The following is an 11,080-nucleotide window of genomic DNA, read 5'->3' on the forward strand; positions in this document are numbered from 1 at the left end:
TCCCTTTCGTGGGAAACTTTCAAAGTAAAAAATGGCTGCAGGTGTAAGAGGTTTGTCTTGGAGATGTGAGGAGAGCCTTCATTATGCGCATGCGACAATTTTTTTTAAAAAAAAATGGCGATCGCGTGCGGTCTGCGGTTAGAGCAGGGGAAGGTCTGGACACTCAATCACGGAACAACTGTGCGTTGAAGCAAGTGAGTGGACCGATGTCTGGATGACATTCTCCGTTATAATTTCATTTGGTTTAAATATAACCAGGCCCAATGTTCTTTAACATTGCCGTCTGAACGCGGCCTAAGACAATACTGATGGTCTGATTCAGTTTAAAACCGCTTCATGTGTATGTGGCTGTGTGTCAGGCTGAGAGCATGTGACCGGCCCCAGGTCACCCAGCAAGCTTCCATGGCAGAGCGGGGATTCCCGTATCCTAATCTGACACTATCCACTACACTGGATATGTTAAGCCAGGGGTGTCGAACTCATTTGTTACGAGGGCTGGATCTGGCATAAATGAGACCATCTTGGGCCAGGCCATGTGTGTCATAAACTGTGATTCCAGGTAGCGGAGATATAAACTTTATAAGAGACACAATCACAAAGATTATTATTTTTTCTTAAAATAAAAACATGCGTAAAACATTGGCTCTGTAAACTGCAAACCTACTTTTGATTTATTGACATTCACCACAGAAATCTCATGCTCAGAGTTCAGGTTGTTTTGTTTTATTACTTAAAATAAAAACATGCTTAAAACATTAGCACTCTTGCAATATTTTGCTTATTTAACAGTGTCTGATGACGGACACCTCTTGCTCTGAATTATTGCATCACAATGTCTGTGCTGTTGCCATCTTGAGTATGGCTGTTCAGGTGTGTACCTGTAAGCTGCAAACCTACAATGACGCAGCAGCAGCAGAATTGGAAGAAGAAGCAGAAGACAGCCAGTTCCACTGCGGGCCCGAGAGAAGCCCTCCAAGGGCCTGATTTGGCCCCCGGGCTGCATATTTGATGCCCCTGATTTAATGTGTCACGTTAACACTTATGCTTGGTTTCAGTTTGGTCTTTTAGACTTCTGGTCGGATGTACAACCCCAGTCCTATTGCGTTGTTTATTGAATGTCCCATCTGTCGATTGTCTTGGCTCACTCTGCGTAATCCGCATTGAGTCCAGATGAGAAAGGCAGACTATAAATAAGGCGAATAGAAAAAACATACATGCCCTGCAGGAGTTATTACCTTTCCGCAGGGCATGCAAGGCAGAGACGTTCCACCAGGCATTCGGTTGAGGACAGCAACGGGGATGGTATGACGTCTGGCACTCCCATATGCTCTTCGTAACCCCTCCCCCCCGGGGGCTGTGGAACTGAATTTCCCCTCGCCATCTGGAATATATATTGTCTTATTCATTGATCTGTTTTTAGGTAGTTTTAATGTCGGTTTTCATTTAAATTATTGATTGTATGTTATTTTGTTGTAAGCTGCCCTGAGCCCTACTTGTACGGGAAGGGCCGCCTAGGCTGCGATCACACGCAGAATTAGCCGCGCTATAGGCGCGAATGCCATGTGGATTAAAGGGCACCATCAGACAGCAACATCTGGGGAGCGTCCCACAGCCGTCGGCAACCCGTTCTGCTCCGCCGCAGAAGCAGAGTGAAAAGACACCGGGGGAAATCCAGTAGTAAACGGGTTGCGATGGGTCACAGACGGACTTTCCTCTGTCTGATCGCTCCAGGGTGCTCTCATGGCATCAGGATGTTCTGATCAGGCCATCCCGACTCCGTCCCATTGTATTCCCCCCCCTCTCAGGATACGCATCATCGCACACTCCATAGGGAGCTTTCAGTGCGGAGGTGCGATTCCTCGATTCCTCGTTTAAGCGCATTGGAAACAAATGGCAAAAAACCAACAACGACTCACCCGCGGTTGTGTCTGATCATGTGGTGGCGGGCTGTGCCCACAGCTTCCAAGGACTGTGTGATCGCACAAAGGTAAAGGTAAAAGGTAAAGGTTCCCTTGCTCGAAAGCCAGTCGAATCCGACTCTAGGGTTGCGGTGCTCATCTCCGTTTCAAAGCCGAAGAGCCGGCGCTGTCCGAAGACGTTTCCGTGGTGATGTGGCCGGCATGACTAGACGCCAAGGCGCATGGAACGCTGTTACCTTCCCACTGAAGTCGTACCTATTTATCTACTTGCAGTTTCTTGCTTTCGAACTGCTAGGTTGGCAGGAGCTGGGGCCAGAGACGGGCGCTCACTCCGTCATGCGGCACACTCGGGTCTCGAACTGCTGAACTACTGACCTTCCGCAGCCTGCAGTTCAGCATCTTAACCACTTGAGCCACCGCAGCTCCAACTGCACAACTGCAGGTCGAATTCCTATGGGGGAAATAGCCTCTCTTCCCCTCCGCTTTATCTCACATGTGTGACTGCAGTCAATCTAATCTAATCTAATAAACAAATAATGTAAATAAAATAAATGTGACAGCCAAGGTACCTTTAAATTCTATGCCCATGTGTTTTGATAAAGTGGTAGAAACTACCACAGGAGGTGGTGGTGGCTACAAGCATGGACGGCTTAAAGAGGGTATTGGATAAGCATATGGAGCAGAGGTCCATCAGTGGCTATTAGCCACAAGGTATAGATAGGAGCTCTCGGTTTTGGGCAATTGATGCTCTGTATTCTTGGTGCTTGGGGGGAGGGTAACAGTGGGAGGGCTTCCAGTGTCCTGACCCCACTGCTGGACCTTCTGATGGCCCCTGGTATTTTTGGCCACTGTGTGACAGAGAGTTGGACTGGTTGGGCCATTGTCCTGATCCAACACTGGCTTCTCATAGATTCTTATGTTCTTAAACTGTGCCAAATTCACCGCCCTTTCTCTTTCCAATGGGGTTGGACTAGGTGACCTTTAGGTATCCCCTTTCAGAGCCTTTTCTGATTGCTCTGGGGTGAAAGGGCCACAGGCTCACAGTACCTTTTTAAATGGAAGAGGGCAACTGCGTAGGCTTCTGTGCAGAACCAGATCTGACACTCGAATTTGGCAGGAGATAGCGATGATGGGACAGATCTGGCCACCGAAAGTCCCTTGACAACAGCCAAGTCTCTGGGCCACTGTTCTCTGTGTTTTGCTCCCCAGTTGAGATAATGAGGATTCCCGGGGATTCCAAATCCCTGACTTCCCATGGGTGTGGACAGCGTGTTGATGACCTCTTCACTGGTTTAAAAAACACTGGTAACTGTCTCCAGAAACAGATGTGCCCATTTGCATGCTACAGCGAAAACAAGCCAGTATCTTCTTGCATACTAGTTTCCGTAGGATGACGATCAACAGAGCTACCTGTACAGGGCTCAGTTGATTGTCATCACGTATTTGTCTTGTCAGCCGATGGAAACCATTGCAAAATACCAAACGAGTTGGCCTGCTCAGGGGGTGGAAAAGCAAGCCTGAAAATGACAGCGGCCACCCGGAGTCTCAACACCCAAGTGTGTCTTTGCACCCCAGTGCGTGAAGTCTCACAATATTCCCCTCTACCTTTCTGCACAACCGTGCCAAATCTGACAACCTCGAATTGTAATAATAAAGTGAGGAATGTCCCATTCCTTCACAGCGGCACTTTTGATTGGTATTTAGTTGTCGGATTGCTTGAACGTTTTCTGTTGGTGGTTATGAAAAACCAAAAGGTGCGATGCAAATGTCTTTTTCACTACAAGACGTGTGTGTTTTCAGTGCTTCCAAGGGCTAATGTTAGAGTGGCCGGCTAGGTTGGGAAATTCCTGGAGAGTTGGGGGGAGGAGCTAGAGGAGGGTGGGGTTTGCAGAGGGGAGGGACTTCAGTTGGGTATGCGCTGGGTATTGTATCTCTCTCTCTTGTACACTTGGTACTCGGGGCCCCACCCTCTCATCGATTGGATGTTGAGCCTCTTTGGCCATTGCTTTTGCCAGTTTGGTGCAGTGGTTAACTGTGCGGACTCTGATCTGGGAGAACTGGGTTTGATTCCCCACTCCTCCACTTGCAGCTGCTGGATGACCTTGGGCAAGCCACAGTTCTGTCAGAGCTGTTCTCCCAAGGGCAGTTCTCAAGAGAGCTTTCTCAGCCCCACCTGCCTCACAGGGTGTCTGCTGTGGGGAGGGGAAGGGAAAGGAGTTTGTAAGCCGTTCTGAGACTCCTTTGGGTAGTGAAGGGCGGGGTATAAATCCAATCTCCTCCTCCTCCTCCTCCTTACCTGGGCTTGGAGCTGCACCAAGTTAAACTTTTTGATGTTCTTCTTCTTCCTCCTCCTCCTCCTCTTCCTTTTCTTCCTCTTCTGTTTCTTCTTCTATAGGACCTCTCTTCTTTTCTCTCTTACCTGGGCTTGAAGCTGCACCAAGTTAACCTTTTTGAAGTTCTTCTTCTTCTTCTTTTTCTTCTTCTTCTTCCTCCTCCTCTGCCTCCTCCTCTTCTTCCTCTTCTGTTTCTTCTTCTATAGGACCTCTCTTCTTTTCTTTCTTACCTGGGCTTGGAGTTGCACCAAGTTAACCTTTTTGAAGTTGATCTGTTCACAGTAATGATGAGCGATGCCACATATGGTGCAAGTGTGATAAAATTCAAAAATTTTGGGGAAAAATTGCTAACATTCTCCTAGACGTTACAAAAATAAATATTCCCCTAGAGCCAGAAATTTGGCTACTTAATATGTTGCCGGAAGATATTAAATCACATACACATATAATTGTATATATTTTAACGGCAGCCAGAATTCTGATAGCAAGACGTTGGAAGTCTAAAAGAATACCATCCATAGGAGAACTCAAAAATATGGTGATGGGAATAGCTGAAATGGACAAGTTAAATACAACACTACAAAATAAACCAGAGGAACATTTTTGGGCAGATGGAAATTATTTTATGACTGGCTGAAGATGAAAAAGATAAATTAAAACTGAATTATGCTAGTACGATATAAAAGTTGTAAAATGTGGAAGACGTAATGGATATTATAAGTTGTAACTGAGTGTGAAAGAGATATGATGTTTAATTTTGTTATAGTGGAAAATGAAAATAAATTTTCCAAAAAAAAAGAGTGATGCCATTTCCTTCGCTTTCCGGCAGAGCAGGGGTTGTGCTCTCGGAGTACTTCTGGCCAACCTCGTGAACCTTGACACAGTCCTCTGCAATGCTGGAAACAGAGACCTCCTGAGAAGATGTTGACCAAGAAAGGGGGGAGGGGAGAGGAACAAAAGGCCCTCGGTATGTCCCAGGGGAGATAAGAAGGTTATCAGCCTTCCGTGCGTCTCAAATGAGATAAGAAACTTATCTCCAGGTGGGACCTGGGGATGCCCCAGAATGACAGCTCATCTCCAGACTCCAGAGATCAGTCCCCCTGGAGGAAATGGAAGCTTTGGAGGGTGGACTCTGTAGCACTGCACCCCACTGAGGCCCCTGCCCTCCCCAGGCTCCACCCCCAAATCTCCAGGAGTTTCCCAGCCTGGATCTGGCAACCGTGCCCTCCATCACCCACCAGTGTGCAGGGGAGACCTGGCAACTCTATGCAACACGTGATGGCATACATGGCATTAGAGGATGAGCAGGTATATGGTTCACCAGTCCCTTCCTCCGCATAGCAGCCTCAGCCTTCTCCCTCGGTGGTCTCCCGTCCAAGCTCTGACCATAGCCGACGCTGCTTAGCTCCCAAGTCCTGAGAGGCTGAGGCCAAACTGGGCTATTGGGGCTGCTAAATGTGTGGTCTTTTAACCAGAGGTACTGAAAACAAGGCGCTGCGGTGGCTCAAGTGGTTAAGATGCTGAACTGCAGGCTGTGGAAGGTCGGTAGTTCAGCAGTTCAAGACCCGGGTTGCCGCATGACGGAGTGAGCTCCCGTCTCTGGTTCCAGCTCCTGCCAACCTAGCAGTTCGAAAGCAAGAAATTGCAAGTAGATAAATAGGCACCGCTTTGGTGGGAAGGGAACAGCGTTCCGTGCGCCTTGGCGTCTAGTCATGCCGGCCACATGACCACGGAAACGTCTTCGGACAGCGCTGGCTCTTCAGCTTTGAAACGGAGATGAGCACCGCAACCCTAGAGTCAGATTCAACTGGCTTTCGAGCAAGGAAACCTTTGCCTTTACTGAAAACAGACTAATCCCCCCCCCCCCCCCCCGGTGGCATAGAGTTCTTAGAATCATAGAGTTGGAAGGGAGCTCCAGGGTCATCTAGTCCAATCTCTTGCACAAGGCAGGAAATTCACAAATACCTCCCCCCTCCCACACATACACACAGTGACTGCCATTCCATGCCCAGAAGATGACAAAAAACCTCTCCAGGTTCCCCGGCTAAACAGAGTTGGAGAAAAATGGCCGCCTGACCCCAAAGTGGCGATCGATCGGCATTTCCCTGGGCGTGTAAGAAAGGGCCACGAGAACTAAGCACTGAGGTGACCCTTCCTGCCCCCCCTCTCAGGATCTGCCCAAGTTCGCAGAATCTGCATTGCTGTCATATTTATTTATTTGTTTATTTACCTTCAATTTGTATCTCGCCTTGCCGGTGCAAACTGGCTCAAGGCGGCTTACACATGTTAAAATACAATAAAGCTAATACAATAAAATAAGATTTCAATACCACAATTACATAAAGTGCTAAATATAAACAGATGGTGGGAAATTTCTGTACATGGTCCGCTGGAGAGAGGCCATATCCGGCATTGTTACACAGGGCTGTGGTATGTTCAGTTTGCAATGGTTGTCAGTGGCGGCTCCTGGTCAAAGGCCTGGTGGAAGACCCCTGTTTTACAGGCCCTGTGGAACTGCATAAGATCCCCCAGGGCCCTGATGTCCTCTGGGAGCTCATTCCACCAGTGTGGAGCCGCCACTGAAAAGGCCCTGGCTCTCGTAATGGCCAATCTAGACTCTGTTTGAAAACCTCCGAAGAAGTTTTATGGGGTCTGTTTCTGATGTGTTTATGCACTAAGTTTCCGTTTCCTGCGAGAGTGGGATCCATCCCAAAATGGGGTTGCCAACCTCCAGGTCTGGCCGGGAGCTCTCCCAGAATTGTAACTCATCTCCAGACTATGGGGACCAGTTCCCCTGGAGAAAATGGCTGATCTGGAGGGAGGGTGGACTCCATCGTGGTATCACACCCCACTGAGATCCCTCCCCTGACCAAATCCCACCCTCCCCAGACTCCACCCACCCAGAATCTCCAGGTATTTCCCAACCCAGAGCTGGCAACCCTAATTCAGGCTGGCGGTGGCTCTCAGGCAAAGGTCTTTCACATAAACGTTGAACCGGAGATGCCGGGGATCGAACCTGGGACTTTCTGCGTGCCAAGCAGAGGCTCAGCCACTGAGCCACAGCCCCTCAGAGCAAGGAGCAACCTTGGAGGAGCCAAGGAGAGAACTGTGCAGGGGTCATTTCCTGCGGGAGCACACAGGAGCAGAGCTCCGGCAGTAAGGAGCCAAGGGGGGGCACATGCAACAAGCCCCGCCCCCTGCTCCCAGCAGCCCTCAATCAGGCCATGAGGATCAAGAAGCAGCCAGGTAAGTTGCAGAGGCCCCCCCCCCGGCCCACCTTCAGGTACAAACTCTCCCTCCTCTGTGAGGGCAGATCTGTGCATTCCCCCTCCCCCCAATAGCTAGCAATCCAAAACAGTCCAGTGGAGCCTGAGTGTTGAGTGTTGCCTTCTGACACACTTCCGGTGAGGTCAGGGGGTGTGGCATATGCAAATAAGCTATGCTAATGAGCTCCTGCACCTCTTTTTCTACGAAATGACCCCTGGAACTGTGTGTGTGTGTATGCATTTGTGTGTCTGAGACTCAGGGATGCCAGCCTCCAGGTGGAACCTGGGGATTCCCTCGAATGACAGCTCATCTCCTTATTTCACCCGGCTAGAAGCCTTCATTTTCTGGCTGGCAAATGCTCTCTACAATTAACTGGATCCAGACTCTATAAAGACTCTACTAGTTCATTCCATGCAGCTGCATGTTGAACATCTCTTTCTTAAAGTAACATGGTAATTCCTTAATTTCCTCCTTAATTTCCTCCTTAATTTGCTACTACCAAAATAGATAGTGTTTAGGAGGGCATAGCCAGCAAAATTCAGGAGACTTTTTTGCGCCTATTGGCTCGCTCCCAATATAAACACTTATTATGGAACCAGAAGTAAGTTTTCTAAAAACTAAATTATTAAATCATTATAAGTTTAAAATAACTAATTTCCATGCAGCTACATGTGGATTTTCATTGATTATGGTTCATTCCAGGATATTATGAAGGAAATTACAATACTGAGCTGGATTAAGACGCTGACACCTCATTACAATATAGGATTACATCTGAGGAAGACTGTAAAATTGAAATGAGTTCATAACCGGGCACTCATAATGTTGGACTATGTTGGACTTCTTTACAATATTGTATAATTAAGAATGCTGGACAAATTTCTTGCACTTTTATAAAATTTAAAAAGTTATATCAATCTTATTAATGGTGTTCATATCACAGGGTTTGCTTGTGTGTTTTTTTGGTTGGATACCTGTGATCCCTTTTGTTTTGTGCTCTGGCTGGAGGTTGGCAACCTTAGTGTGGTGCTTGGGTTCAGCTGTCCCCCCCTGTCCCCCCCACCGGCACAAGTTCACACGTAATACAAGTCCTCCTGTCCCTCACATATCTGCCCTGGCCTCTTCACTAGAAATGTGCTTCCATTGCTTTGTTTTCCATTTATATGACACCATTTTCAGCAACGCTTAACACATGGGTGTCAAACATGAGGCCCGGGGGCCGGATCAGCCCCCCCCCAGAGGGCTTCCACCAGGCCCGCAGTGGAACTGGCCATCTCCTGCTTCCAGTGCCACCGCCACTGCCACTGCATCATAGCTTGCTTCGCCAGACTCTCTCAATTGATCAGCCATTTTGTGTTTTAACCCGGGTCCCAGACTCAGGACTCTATGAGATCTCTGTGGTGAACGTCAATCAATCAAAAGTAGGTTTGCAGCTTACAGAGCTAATGTTTTATGCATGTTTTTATTTTAAGAGAAAAAAAACTTTGTGTTTGTGTCCTTTATAAAGTTTATATCTCTGCTACCTGGCGTTACATTTTATGACACACATGGCCCGGCCCAACAAGGTTTCATTTAAGAACATAAGAACATAAGAGAAGCCAATGTTGGATCAGGTCAATGGCCCCTCCAGTCCAACACTCTGTCACACAGTGGCCAGAAATACCTGGTGCCATCAGGAGGTCCAGCAGTGGGTCCAGGACACTAGAAGCCCTCCCACTGTTGACCCCCCCCAAGCACCAAGAATACAGAGCATCCCTAATAGCCACTGATGGACCTCTGCTCCATATGCTTATCTAATTCCCTCTTGAAGCCGTCCATGCCTGTAGCCGCCGCCACCTCCTGTGGCAGTGAATTCCACGTGTTCATCACTCTTTGGGTGAAGAAGGACTTCCTTTCATCCGTTCTAACCCGACCGCTCAGCAATTTGATTGAGCGCCCACGAGTTCTGGTATTGTATTGTATTATTTATGTCAGATCCAGCCCTCATAACAAATGAGTTGGACACCCCTGGTCTACTCGGACCGGCAGTGGCTCTCCAGGGTCTCAGGCAGAGGTCTTTCACATCACCTGTCTCCTGGGTCTTCTTAAACTGGAGGTGCCAGGGGTTGAACCTGGGACCTTCTGCACGCCAAGCAGAGGCTCCGCCACTGAGCCGCACTCCACCCCTTCCTTCACGGCACCTGCTGCTGGCAACACTTTCTTCCGCCTCGTGCCAGTCGCCCTGAGGCCCAACGGGTGTCTTCCCTCTGTGTCAGCCAGCTTGGTTATTAAATTCGGTGCCATCCCCACCCCCTCCTCCAGCCGCCGCATAACTAGTTTCACAATTCCAGGACAAAATCCTCCCACGCCGGTTAATGATACACCTTCCGACCTGGAATGCAGGGAAAATCCCAGGGGAACTAAATATAAACCAAAACATTGCCTTTTGGAGTTGATACGTCAAGAGAGGGGGGCGGATATACGGCACGCAGGATCACAGTCACAAGGAATCCTTCGCAACCCGTACGACGACGACACCTTTGCTGGCTCGCTTTGTTTTACCTCCTTCTTTCTCCTTTTGGCCGCTCCACCGTTGGGCTGAATGTGGAGGCTGAGGAATAAAGGTGGAACAGAGAGCTGTAATTAGAGAGAAACAATATGAAGCCACTCTCCAAGAACGGTGATTAGAACGGCATATGGAAAAGAATTAAAAAGTAGCAGGAGCAGCAAAAAAAAATAAAAATCCGATATAGGTCAGTGGCTGCAGGGTTTCAAAACCTGCTTATTATCCACCCTGCCAAAGCCCCACAAAACTGGATTCTATCTATATCGAATGCATCTATGTGTGTGTTTGTGTGGAGGCATACGTTCAGATTTACTGCCCAACCACCAAAGACTTCGGAAAGGTGAAAACCGTGGGCCTCCCCCCCTCCCCAAGCAGAACAGAATAAACTTTAATGAGTCTCATGGAACGCCCACCCCAGCCCAACCAGATATATCCTGCAAAGCTTTCAAGCAATTCTCAAGCTTAGATTTGGCAGTTGTCTAGTGGGAGGGAGTTCCATAGTTTAAGCAAAAGGGCTTGCCTGGCAGAGAGAAAAGAAGAAGAGAAGAGATTGGATTTACACCCTGCCCTTCACTACCCAAAAGGGGTCTCAGAGCAGCTTACAAACTCCTCTCCCTTCCCCTCCCCACAACAGACACCCTGTGAGGTCGGTGGGGCTGAGAGAGCTCTGACAGAAACTGCTCTTTTTCAAGAACAGCTGTGCCAGAACTATGCCTTGCCCAAGGTCATCCAGCAGGTGCAAGTGGAGGAGTGGGGAATCAAACCCGGTTCTCTTAGATTAGAGTCCGCACACTTAACCACTACAACAAACTGGCTCTCAGGGGGCGTGGCTCCGTGATAGAGCATCCGCTTGGCATGCAGAAGCAGAGGTCATTTCAGGGGGATTGCAGTTCCCCCGGGTGAGGTACGGGGCGGGGCACATGACGAAGCCCCGCCCCCTGCTTCCGGCTGCCCCGGTTCCGGCCCTCATTCAGCCAGGAGAAGGCAGGAGAAGAGGGAGGGTAAGTTGCTTCCTC

This window comes from Gekko japonicus, unplaced genomic scaffold, assembly GCF_001447785.1.
Source record: "Gekko japonicus isolate JY-2015 unplaced genomic scaffold, Gekko_japonicus_V1.1 scaffold3867, whole genome shotgun sequence".
NCBI lineage: Eukaryota > Metazoa > Chordata > Lepidosauria > Squamata > Gekkonidae > Gekko > Gekko japonicus.